The 14,109-nt window shown below is 40.6% G+C and overlaps 1 pseudogene; it reads left to right on the plus strand.

Annotated features, from left to right (window-relative positions):
• Window positions 1-7,771: 7,771 nt before the first annotated feature.
• Window positions 7,772-14,109, plus strand: part of LOC122816732 — a 98,279-nt pseudogene continuing 91,941 nt past the window's right edge.

The raw sequence follows: 14,109 nt of genomic DNA on the forward strand, positions 1-14,109 counted from the left end.
TGCAGAGGGATAACTGTTGCTGTTCTCCTGTTTGGAGGCTACAGTTAAAGAGTAATTCCAGAGGAACTCATAGGTCAAGTTTCATGCTATATAGAATGCATCCTGGGATATTGTCTGGGCCCACTGATGCAGTGTTCTTGACCTTACAAAGAGCATTAAGGACCTGTTCTCTAGTGATAGCAGGGGGGGGTATATTTGTTGATATTTCCTGAGAGAAGGTTGACGGGGAGAGAGGGGTAATATTGGAGCTGAATTTGTTGGCCAGTAGGTTTGCTATATCTTATGGCTTAGTATAGGTGTCTCCATTTGCCATGAGCTCTGCACACAATTTTGTATATTGCCTTTGAGGTTGCACACATAGCTAAAAAATACCTTGTGGTTGTCCTTGGCCTGGGAGGCAAACTTTACCTAAAATTTGTCTTTGGTAGACTTTATTTGTTCTTTAAATTGTTTGTTTAGTTTGATGAGAGTGCGTTTATCCTGCTGGGTGCTGCACCTCTTAATTTTTGCCATGATTTTCTTACTTCTGTTATACAGGCTATTGAATATGTGATTCCACCAGAGTGGCTTGTTTTTTGAGTTAGTTCTGTACTTCTTCCTGGTAGGTACAGTTGCCTCTGTGCAGCTATTAACATGCTTGTATGGGATTTCGGTCAGCAGTTCTGCATAGGCAGCAGTGTTCTTAGGGTTTATGGGGGATTGACATTTTTCCAGGTTATCACTTAATAGCCGGAAGTTAACTTTAGAGTAGTTCCTGAGTGTTCCGGGGTTATCTGGGGGTCCAGATTTTATTTTTCCTTTAAAGGAGACCATTTTGTGGTCTGACCTTAACAGGGAAGACATTTAACTAGTGGATGTACAGCAGTCTCCCATATTAGTGAGGACGACATCCATTATGGTTGTACCCCTGGTCAGTGTATTGACAATCTGGTCCAGGGAGTTTGTGTTTACAAAATCCAGGAATCTCTGTGCCTGTACTTTTGGTGTTGTATAGGATTCCCAGTTAATAGTGGAGTAATTAGAGTCACCCATAAACATGGTATTGGGTTGGATGATGAGTGTTTCCAATAAATTTAAATACATGGTATGGGTTTCCTGTGTCATAGAGGGGATCATGTCACGTGTCATAGTTTGTAAGAAAGTGGTATCAGATTTGACCTATGGTGATTTGAACATGGAGTAGCTCAAGTGCATCATCCTGCTTCACCAGCCTTGAGGTATATTTATTTTTTATGTAAATCAAGACACCTCCACCTTTATTCCCTACCTGTGTAGTAGCTGGTCTAAATGTGTGCAAAGCATTATAACCTTGCACTGTCTGTGTGTTCTCCATGGCTTTAAACCATGTCTCAGTGACTGCACAGACGTCAGCATTCTCTAGGGTAAAGAGAGTTTCTAGAGGGTGGAGGTATTTGTTTAAACTCCTAGTATTAAGCAATAATACCTTTAGATTTTCTTGGTTTTGATTTGCTATGTTTGACAATCCAAAGTCACAGGAAATAAAAAAAATATGCCCAGTATTCTCTGGTCAGGCAACTGTGGATCTCAACAACCAGAATTCCACTTTGGAACTTACTGCTCTAGTCTCACTTTATCTCTCTTCTATGAAAATGTTCCATATTCTTGATTCAGGATCACACTACTTCTCCTGGTATAATTTCTCCAAGAATTTTGAGTTTCTAATAGACCCCATTCCTAAAACAGGATATGATTGGAGTTCATGAAATTATTATTGTTTTAGTCTTTAATTTTTGACAGAAGTGCTTTTCTCAGCACTCGCAATGTGCCCAGAATTGCCTACTTCTGTAATTCATTCAGCATTACATTTATCACTAGAATCGGTTCATTGGATTATACTAGGCTATTGGCCAGAGACCCTTATAAACCTAGACAAGAATTTTGTCCATGTTTCCACAAAGTCAGCACCTGTTTCCCCTGTCCAGCAGGGACACAGGTGGGATCCCAGGGGTCTATTTTCTGTTTCCCATACAGACTTCCAGGTTCCTCTTAAAGAAGGCTAGAGAGGTATTATGCTTGACAAGGTGAGGGAGTCTATTCCATAGATGTGGGAGTCTTTTGGACAGAAATGTATCCCACAGACAAGTTCTATTAATGTCACAGACCAGGTTGAGGCCTTCCATGCAGGTTGTGTAAGTGGAGTTTGACTTACAGATATGCAGCAACTGCATCAAGGCTGGATCTGAGATGGCCTTGTATGCCAGACAAAGGTCACCTCTGAGTCTGAACCTCTGTGGTCTCTCCAGCTGTTGCATGTGCTTGGCAAGGTACATGCCAAAGGGGGCATTGTACTCAATAGTAGGTCTGATAAGGGAGGCATACAGGGGTGTTATGACCTCCTTGTTCCTGGATGAAATACCCTTACTTATGAGGTGGGTCATGTAGAAAACCTTCTGTACAATGGAGGCAACATGGTGGTCAAAAGTCAGTTTGCTATCAACCTGGGTGCCCAAGTCCCTCATGACTGATTGCATGCTTAGTACATTGTAATTAATGTGATAACTAGTGGGGACTCCATTTTCCCCAAAGGGGATAATGATGCATTTCTTAACATTCAGTTTGACACCATGCTTCTGGAACCAGTCATTTGTTTGGGTAAGGCCCTGTTGGAGGATGTTCATATCAATAGGGGAATTTAACACAGCACCCAACTTGCAGTCATCTGCAAGCTTGGTCAGCCACAAACCAGTGGTTCTGGCTTGCACCTCAGAAAAGTATATCCCAAACAGTATAGGCCCCAAGACCAATCCTTAGGGTACACTGTTCATTACGGATCTACTGCTAGAGGTGGCTTCCCCTATTTTGACTGAGTGGGTTCTATCAGTGAGCCAGTTAGCTACCCATCTGGTAACATGCAGGTTGATGCCTAGCTAGGAGAGTTTATCTATTATGCCTGAGTGGGGAATAGTGTTGAATGCTTTGGCTAGGTCAAGGTAGGCAGTGTGAACAGTCTTCCACTTGTCCATGGCTTTGCTGACTGTTTTGAAGAAGCTGACCAAGTTTAACAGGCATGATCTCCCTTTGACAAAACCAAACTGTGTGGGGTCAAGTGTTTGGAGGTTGCCAATGTCCCTGTTTATAAGGTCCATGATAATGCATTCATGGCCTTGCAGATCAGGCTAGCTAGGCCGATGAGCTTATAACTTACTCGGTTAGTGGTTGCTCCACCTTTGTGTAGAGTAATCACAGTGGTTGTCCTCCATTCAGCAGGGATGAAGTCAGTGAGTGCGCAGGCTTTGGTTGTATAGGGTGCCTAATGGAGCTGACAGCTCATGCCTGAGTTCATGTAAGATACAGCCAGGGATGTTGTCAGGTCCCATAGAGACTGTATTTTTGCCTTCGACAGGGCATTAAACACCTGCTTCTTGGTGATGAGGGGAGGTGGGGCAGGTGCTGGGGATGTCCTGGTTTACTGATGGGGTGACAGGGGGGCAAAGTTTTCACTGAATCTGTCTGACAGTAGATTGGCTATATCTATGGCATCTGTGTATGTGGTTTTATTGACCATCAGTTCAGAGCAGATTTGGGTGTTACCTTTCATACTGCAGACATATGTGAAGAAGGACTTGTGATTGCCCTTAGTGGATGTGGCCTATTTAACTCGAAGTTAAACTTAGAGGATTTCACCAGTGACCTTATTTGCTTGTTCAGACAAATGAGAGATTGCTTGCAACTTGGCACCTGCTCCTCTTTGGTCCTGGACAGCAATTTTTTCCTTTTAATACAGAGTTTGTTTATTGCTGCTGTCCACCAGACAGGCTTACTCTTCCTTGAGGAAGATAATTTGGTGCTGTCAGGTATTGCTGAGTCCATACAGCTATGTAGGTGCTCATATAGTTTTTTGGTATAGATTTGGACATTAGTGTTAGTTTCTACTGAAGGAACAGTGGCTAAAAACTGCTTATACCTGCTCTCAGAGATTGTAGCCAGCTTTGGAAAAGTTTTTTTTTGTGCTGTGGGTTGTGATGTGTGTGTGTATGTTTGCTTCGGATGTCTCTTTTGTTTAGGTATGTTTTTGTTGAGAACCTCCACATATGTAGGAGTATGTTGTACAGGTGTGGCTGGTGTCTGAGTCGTGGTGTTTGTAGTGTTTGTGCAGACAATCTTCTCAGTGTCAGATATACTGGCTTGTGACTGAGACAGTAAGGATTCTAGGTTCTTAATGTAATTGCATCTGTCACATATTGTGTTCCTAGGTGGTGGTAGTAGAGGATTGTCAGTGTATATAAGGCAGTTGATACACTGTGTCAGGATACCCACATCAACCAGACTAGCAAGAGAAACCATGGGAAATTGTCCGTCCATGGTTGTCAGAATCTGTGGAAGAGAGGTCATGGATAGTAGAGTGAATACTATCTGAGCAGAATACCTATAAGCGTGAGTAGGGCAGGATGAAATCAATACAGTAGCTGCAACCGAGGGCCTCACTTAAACAATAGTGCTGGTAAGGAGAGAAATGCAACTGCAATACCTCACAAAGGGTTAAAAGAGTGCAGCAGGGTTGCATGATGTGCAAACAAGCATAAACCTGTACAAATGCCGGGTTTAAATACCACAAAATGAAAGTAAAATAGAAACACTGGAATTGACAAATCGACCCTTGTCCCTGAGCTCTTAGCTAAACACTCTATACCAGACCAGTTCCAACCAGTTCACTTACTCCCCCTAAGTGCACGCAGGCCCTGGTCAACACAAGATGGCATAGCAGGAAAGACAGGAATCACACAAACAGATCTAGCAAAACCTGTAATATTTAAACTCTGTTTAGGTTGATTTAACACAGGGAAAACTAATACACACTTAAATATAAACAGCAGCAAACAAGAGCAGACTGATTTAAACAAATTAACCAGTTACCAAAAAATCTCAAAACCAATCCCAATTCCAGCAACCTTCAATCAGACGAGTTTTAACAGTGCACTCCTGCCACTAGGGTGCAGAAGAACCCTCTACCAAAAAGATGGCCTGGATTAGTGCTCAAGTTATAAAGAGCTAGATTCAGCAGTTCTGAATCTAGTCTAAGCTACAGAAGCAAGGTACACCAATTTCAGAAAGAAACAGTTCAAATAAACAGGCACAATAAGCCCTCAAACAGCAATTCCCAACTCAGAAGGGCAGAATCTACCCTTTCCTCCCACAAGAGTGCATACCACAAACATTCTTAATGTAAAATACCTGACCTGAAGCCCAAGTGCTTAAACCAGAACTAAGACACATTTAGGATAACAGACACACTAAGCCTTCAAACAGCAATTCCAAACTCAGAAGGATACAAGCTACCTTTCCTTCCACAATAGTATAGACCACAAATCTTCCCAATGTAGAACAACCGGCCTGAGGCCCAAGGCTTAGAATAACAGTTATAATTTAATCAGGCTACTAACAAGCAGTACTAAATGCAGCAGAATAAATGTCTATGTATAGCTATAAATTAATTTTCTAGACCCATTGTTCCTACTACTATTGCAACTGTCTGCATATCTTTGTTCTACATTGCTGTCATTTCTGCTTGCAAATCTTGGAATGTTATAAATTTGTCTCTCTCTACATAATACACTATAATCACTGTGTGTAGCAGTTTCAATTATTATTTTATTTTTTGTCTATCTATTTTTTTAAACTATTTATTGTGGGTAATCTTATGTAATATATATATATATATATATATATATATATATATATATATATATATATATATATATATATATATATATATATATATATATATATATATATATATTTATACACCATCATTGTCTATAATGCTTTATGATTCATGTTTGCAATGATTCTCAGGTACATCTATATTGTAGTCCTTGCACAATCCCCAATGCAATGGTATTGACACTTTATTCTGTTTTTCAGTATACAGGCATCTGTCATGAGCGTATCACAGCTAGCAACAAGATGTGTGACTACTTCCATTTCTGTTGCACATAACTTGCAATTGTCTGTTTCTCCCACCTTTTCAATGAACTTTGTAATCCAATGTGTATATAGTCCACTGTCTTGGGCTATGATTATTAGCATTTTGTGTTTTAGTTTCGGTTAATATTTGCATAACCCTTCCTTTGTCAAATATTGGATGACATAAGATTGCTCCAGGACAGCAAACTTTACTTACCACTATAGTTATGGATTTTTCTGTTTTCTTTCCTTCTCATCTGATCCTTTTCCTTATATTTGTTTTTTTGGCACATTCAGTTGCTGTCTGATTTTTGGCATCTATATCATATTATCGTACGATGTAAATAGCAAACGCTATTTCATCGTACCGATAATATTGAAACAAAATATTGAACAAATGGAACAGTGAATTTTTTCCCAGGGAAAAAATTTGCTGCTGCATAAAAAAAAAAAAACTTAAACACAAATTTAAGTAGGGGTCTTCACCCCCCACACCCCCCCTACTTAAATATACGAACTCCGAGATTGCACCATAGTGGAGGAAATGGCAAAGTCCCAAAGACGGCTCACCAAATTTTTTCCCTGGGAAAAATTTCCATGTTCCGTGACTTCGCTATTTTGCCATTTCAACAGTATTGGATCGACTAAATGGCATTCGCTATTTAGTCCATTCGATAGCGTCATATAGACCCGATTTTTGTCTACTTCTGGTTTGATTTCCTTTATTGCTTGATACCGAAATGCTTCTGCTAAAAGAAGAAAAGATACCAGTCCAGATTCAATAAACTCTGTGTAGGTTCTGCACAGAGCTTGCACAAAGTGTATTCATATACGAGATACTGTGCACCCTCACGCCATGAACATTAATGATGTGCAGCTCACATAAGCAAGGTTTTGCGGCTTGTCCCGGTGTTACTGGCCGCAAAACCTGTATACTGAATGTGGATCATTCCACACAACCTTTTAGTGCCTGTAAAGGACAAGCATGCATTTTCTAAAGGATATGAAGTAAGGAACAGAAATGTATGTCACTATATATTGACTGCAATCTTCAGTGATTTCACAATGGCAGTCTACAAAACTGTGGACAGTCCACCCTTTATGTTTTAACTTCTTTTTTTTATTGCCAGTGTTTGCGTGTTGCACTGCTTAGCATAAATATGTTTAACTGTGTTCACCTGATCTGTATGAAGCACATCAGTCCACAAACTGGAGGAATGGACCAGCCATGTTGTAGACAGGACCCAGACAGCCACACATATGAACCGGATGCATTACTTAATAATATTGTGCAGTGCACAAACACGGTAAGCGGCATTGCACTACAATTATCAGCAAGAATCTTACAACAACTACTAAGATAGCAGATATCACCTCACTAATTCCATGGCAGCAGAAGTGTAGGTGTGGAGTGCAGTGGTCCGGGGTTCTAGTACAGGATGTACTAATTTTGTTTTACCCTTATGAGATTGCTGATTATAGCAATTGAATGCAACATAAGCAACTGTTTTCTTAACCTTCTTGTGGCACTAGCTGTAAGTGTAGAAGAACTGTAGACATGGCCAATTGAATTACACATTTACACAAGTGTCTGTATACCAAATAATCTTGATATTGCAGTGTGTGCCACTGTTGTACATCACTTAACATCACACACACAGTGTGCTCAACAGTCTGCACTCTTGCCTACTGTGTTTGAGGGATTGTAAGCAATGCACAATGTTTTCAAATATTACACAACCAAAATGTGCTCAATCTCAGTAAGTGTTAGATGTGCAAAAAGCAGGAAACAGCAGCATACAAAATGCAATTGGCAGGAAATGTTCATTAGACATTGAGCTTGAGTATGGCAGGCATGTCTGGAGTTGCTGGAGTGAGTGTGGTCTTTTGGATGCAGCGTTGGGGTGTCCAGGAGTTCAAGATTTTTATTGGATTCCTAGTAAGGGATCATGGGCCCAGGTTGCTGCAGCAGAATTATTCAGGCTCAGAATATAAATCTGAAGACTGGAATAGTGTTTCCAGGGCCTTAACCAGAGTGACAGGTATCCCACAAACAGGTGAGCAATGCAGACATCATTTTGATGACCTTCAGAGGATAAAGTGGGATACCCTTGACCTTTGGATCGGGGAATGTTAGGCAGGGGACACCCCACAGATGTGTAAGTATCAATTTCAGTGAGTAATTGTAAGAGTAATTGTAAGAGTTAAAAGCTGAATATAGTCAAGACAGGTATTCATAATAGTGTTCTGTTCTGTTTTTTCCACAGCTGCTGAGGAGAGAGACTCAAATGCCAGGTCCCATGCTAAGCATCTAGTAAGGATGTGAGCAGCATGTGGTATGTATACATCAGAATAGTAGTGATGCAAACATACCAAATCTAAAAAAAAATAGTAGAGAGGGCAAAATAAATTACTATAGCAGTATCTAATCAAAAAATCAAAGAAACCCACAAATATTCTATACTTCCATCAAAAAATCCTACAGCCAGGACAAATTAGTACTCCGTCCCCAACACTCGATACTAAAGACAGCATAGCCTCACAATTTAGTAGATACTTTAATAAATCTATACTAGCTCTCACAAACAATAATTACTCTTCCCCTATCTAGACTCACATAGTATGCACACTTGACTCAATAACTTCTCTTTCCAACCTGCCCAATGAACATCATAGTTAAATATCTAAAAAGGCTTAAACTTACTACACTTGCTGCCACCTATCTAGCTGCCGAATATCTAAAAATCACTGCAGAAGCAATATCCTATCCAGTATCCATATTAATAAATTGATCCATTTCAGAACAACTCCCTAAAATTTGGAAAGTATCATATATCACCCCCTCTACATGAAGGTGGACACTCGACAGAATTATCAAATTACTGGCCAATCGCTATACTATCACCATTATCTAAAATACTTGAGAGGTGCATTCATTCACAAATTCTAAACTATCTAATAACCAACAATCTTCTAACACTAAGCATGGTTTCTATCCTATAGTACCACCACTGCCCTTGTTAGCTTTACTAAAATTATTAACTACCATCCCAATGAAGGCAATTTAGTTTCCTCCATCTTTCTTGATCTGTCCAAAGCTTTTGATACCGTCTCTCATTCTAAACTCTTAACTACACTCTCAGAACTTAAACTTAGCCATTCTGTACTTACTTCATTCCAGCAATATCTAACTGGTCACTAGCAAGCTGTAAAATGGTAACAAACTCTCTCTTCACTACTGCCTGTAACCTTGAGAATACCACAGGGATTTATTCTGGTTCCCCTCCTTTTTATTGTCTTTACTAACAATCTTCATACTACCACCCCACTTTCCTCTGTAGAGCAATATGTGGATGATTCCACCCTGACTTGTGCCACCCCAACACTACAAACCTCAAAAGAAATCACCCAGCAGTCATTCAATACAGTGAAATCTTGAATACACAATGCAGAACTTATACTTAACCATAACAAAACAAAACTAATGCTCTTGTATCCCTCTAGAGCTGGAGACCCCACCCACCATTCAATATATCATCATCAAACCATACAATTATTTCTCCAGTTTTCCAAACAAAAATTACTTGGAGTGGTCGTTAACCATAATATAAAATTTGACATACACATATCACAGACAATAAAAAGTTCATAAAAACTAGGAACCCTCTACAGAAATAGGCACTTTCTGAACAAATCTTCAAAGGAACCCATCTTATCTCTATGCTACTATACACCTCACAAATTCTCACAAATATTAAAAAACTGACCAAGCAAAACTTGAAACTTGCTATAATAAAATCACAAAGTTTGCTACAGAATCAACTTTCAGATCCCATCAGTGTTTGGCTTTAAAACACCTATTTTGGTTCAAACTACCAAATCTACTTGCTTATAATCAACTCACTTTCACCCATCAAATACTAAATTAGCCAGAAGAAACACCAGTACTTCAAAATCTACTAATACACTACTCCAATAACAGGGTATTGTGTTCCACTAACAAATCCTTCTTAAATTTATCCAAACCTAACAATGCAGCTGAAGTTTCACTTTACGCAAACTGCATAGCCGACACTTGAATTCCCTGCAATTAAATATCAGAACAACTGCTAACACTTCTGTGACATTGCCAGCCCAGCTATCTGGAATTTTGTAAATAATTCTATGTCATTTGTGAATATTGATATGATTTATACAGAACTGTATGCTATGTACTGAGCTTCAAGAATGTAACCACAGCATACCCTGCTGGAATATAGAAGATTATCTTACAAAACTTCAAGAATATAAGTTGAAATTGAGTGTTTTATGATGTGCTATAAAAGCTAGTTAATGCAGCAAGGAGACAGGATGTCTAGAGCTAGAAGATTTTCTATTGTTTGAAAAGAAAAGTAATTACTAGGTTTAAAATATAATGTGTTTGCTTTATGACTTTGTAGCAGCTACACAGTTCTGCAAACTTCTGTGAGATATGTACTTCTCACACAGAGATGTTAAGTTTCTGTTTAGCCTGGGAACCAAAGTCAGGTGGCAAAGCGTGATGTCATCCAAGCTAGCCTAGCAGTAATGTTTGATATTAATTTAAGAACTCTCTCAGAGAGACTGTGCATTTTGTATTTTGTCTTTGACCTGGAAACATCCACCATCATCGCAATCTGCACTTCCATTGCTAATAGTAAGTAACTAGAGTAGAGTAATTTCTTTTAGGTATATAAAGGAATATAGTAAATATTAGTTTAGCTGTTTTCTGTATTTATTTGAGGCTGTCCTGCAATGTTGTTTTAAAATATTTCCTGTGATTTTTGAACTCTGAAGTAACTGTGTTTGTTTTCTGAGTATTGTCTTGTTCTTTTATTATTTATTATTAAATATATTTAAACCTGTCTTTGTGGCTGATATTTGTGAGATGTATTTAAGGTCTGAGAGTACTTGCATATGTATTTGCTGACACTGTACAGGCCACTCCTAAATAGCCTTGCTCTTGGTCAGACTACCATTAGGATTATTACTAGCATTACGCAGTAAGTTTGGACACCCTTTGGTAAAGGCCTTAGAGTAGCTGATAAAGAGTGTTGGTGGTAGTGATAATGTCCTTATAGTCTGGGCAGAAGGGGGCATAGCTAGTAAACCTGTGCCAGCCTTTCCCAGGTGTGCATGTGTGCTTCTAAATAAATCAAATCCCAAAGTGTGTGTGTATCAGCTACTTGGGCAGGGACATGAAGCATTGGTTGGAGAGAGTGCTGGAGGTTTTGGCTTGACCACTCGCTGAGATCTCAACTCTATAGCTGTGCCACTTGGGGGTCTTATTGGAGATCTGGAAAGAGAGGGAGAAACCAGCCCCAGACTGATTGTGATCTCTGTGTGCTCTTAAAAGAAATTGTACTTTAACGTATGTGTACTTGTCATCCTCTCTTTGTGTACGTCCCTCACTGTTGCCGGTGGTGAGGAATGAGGCTCCTTAATTACTGGGCCAGGGCAGGAGTGTCACATATTAATTGTTGGCAATGGTGGGATAGACACATCACATATTAGTTGGTTGTTAGTGTTGAGATAGCCACATCACATATTAATTGGCTGGTAGTGGTGTGGATACTGAATTCTTGTAGTGTGTGTACACTGGCCAGTGAAGGTGTCTGTACTCTCAATCTGCCATGCAGTGAACATTCAGAGTTCATATCACAATTGTTTTATTTTTTTGTTAGCTTAGTTAGTCAGGGAGAGCAGGCAAGCATGTCAGCAGAGGAGTATGGCAAGATGACAAGGAGCCAGTTGGCTGAAATGTGACAGGCTAAAGGACTGGTGCATGCCAGCCTGACTAAAGCAGACATGATTGCAGCTTTAGTCACAGCTGCATCACCAAATAGCAACCAGGAGGACAATCAGACTGGCCGTGGAGATGTGCAACTCTCAGAAAATGGACAGCTCAATATTTCCACAGAAGACTTAAAAATCCATCTAGAGTTAGACTTGAGCTAGAGGCCAATCATTTGGAAATAGAAACAACAGTGAAACTGAGACATCTTGAGGCTGAGGAAAATGAGAAACTGTGACAGCTGGAGGATGAAGAGAAGGAGAGGCAGAGGCAACATGAAAAGGAGATGCTGACTATTTGCCAGTGTCATGGAGGTAATGGGGAAGGGAGCAACCAAACCCCAGAAGCAACAAAGGTCAGTAAATTTCTTCCACAATTTACAGAGGGGGATAATTTCGATAGTTTCATTCATATGTTTGAGAGGGTATGTAAACAGTATAATGTTGACCAAGAGCTCTGGGTATGATTCCTGACCCCCTTACTCCATGGTAAACCTATAACTGTTACTTGTAAACTTTCTGATACTGATTGTTTAAATTATAATATTGTAAAAAAACTGTTTGCTGGAATGTTTTAAGTTAACACCTGAATCTTATTGGGAAAAGTTTTGTGAGCATAGACGCAAGGCATATGAAAATGTGTGTGACTATATTGCTGAACTAAGCACTTATTTTCACAGATGGGTGAGTGGATGTCAGGTCACCACTTCCGAAGGGCTGGCAGACCTTTTGGTGAGGGAATAAGCCCTTAACACTTTGCCTGAGGACATGAGATGAGAATGAATGAAAATGAATGAGAATCTGGTTAGCTGATAGGCAATACTGCAGATGAGTTGGGGAAGAAGGGAGACCTATACCTAGCAAGCAGAGCATCACTGCACAGGAAAAGGACACCCACTGCTCCTCATGGGTCTAGGGGAACCCATGGTGGACAGCCCTGACTGTCCCAACAGAGTCTGACAATAGCAGGGGAAGCCACTAGCCCAGGTACACATCCAGGACCAAGGGTTAAATGTTTTAAATGTAACCAGTGGTGTCATGTAGCATATAGATGTCCATGGAGGCAAGGTGGGGAACAAAAGATGGGAGATCCAGTAAGTGGGAATGACAAAATGCCAACAGTAAGTTGTCTTGAGATAACAAGGGTACCAAACTGCCACAAGAGGTTATATCCTATCTTAGTAAATGGGAAAGAGACAATTTCTAAGAGAGACACAGTCTCTGACCTAACCACTGTGAAGCCTGCAATGGTTACAGAGGAAGATTCCTATGTTGGACAGTCTACCCAAGTCAGAGCTTTAGGAGGGACCCCATTCCAAATACCTTTGGCTAAAATTCACCTTGTCTGGGAAGATGGGAAAGAAAGCAAGCAGGTAGGTGTATTTGAGGATATCCCTGCAGATGTCCTGATAGGGAATGATTTTGATAATGCAGTAACCTGTGTGCATGCAGTTACATGTAGCCAGGCTTGGAGACGAGCATGTGGGTCTGTTTGCCTGGGGGAGACCCAGACAGACCGCACACTTGCAGCTAGGACTGATGAGATGGTTACTTCAGGGAGGGATCTACCCTATGGCAGTGAGAGTGAAGGTGAGTCACAGCTGCTTGTGGGTACTGATCTCCCTTAGACAGAGTGACTGCAAGGGTAGCAGTGAGTAGTAGTAATACCCAGGCTGACAGTGAGGCACTGCTGTCAGAGGATGTTAGACTTCCTGTGGAAGGGGAGCTGGAAAGGGTTACAAAGAGAGAGTTGAGACAGGCTCAGCTCTCAGACCCTACATTACAAGGCCAGACTAATGGTCTTGTTGAGAGGTTAAACTCTACACTCAAGATGATGCTACAGGCATTTGCTGACCAGTTTAAGAGGATGTGGGACAAATATTTGCCCCATCTGTTGTTTGCTTACAGAGAGGTGCCCCAGGAATCCACAGATTTTTCATCCTTTGATTTGTTGTATGAGCATTGGGTGAGGGGACCTCTAGATTTGATTTGAGATGATTGGGAGGGTGAGTGTGAATCCCACAAGGAGTCTGTTATGGCATATGTCCTAAACCTCAGGGCAAGGCTCAGGAAACTCATGGGCTTGACCCAGGAGAACCTGGCAGAAGTCCAACAGCAGAAAAAGGTCTGGTATGACAGGAATGCTCGAGCTAGGGAGTATGCTGCAGGGCAGCAGGTAATGGTTCTCACTCTTGACAGACACAACAAGCTGCAGACAGCCTGGGAGGGACCCTACAAATTAGTAAGGAAGGTCAGTGATGTTAACTACATGGTAGAACTGCTAGGCAGGAGGCAGGGGCACAAATTGCACCATGTTAACATGATGAAACCTTACCATGATATGGAGGCCGTAGTGCTGAGTATTTGCAGTGG

This window comes from Protopterus annectens, chromosome 1.part1, assembly GCF_019279795.1.
Source record: "Protopterus annectens isolate FY-2018-M chromosome 1.part1, PAN1.0, whole genome shotgun sequence".
Classification (NCBI taxonomy): Eukaryota; Metazoa; Chordata; order Ceratodontiformes; family Protopteridae; genus Protopterus; species Protopterus annectens.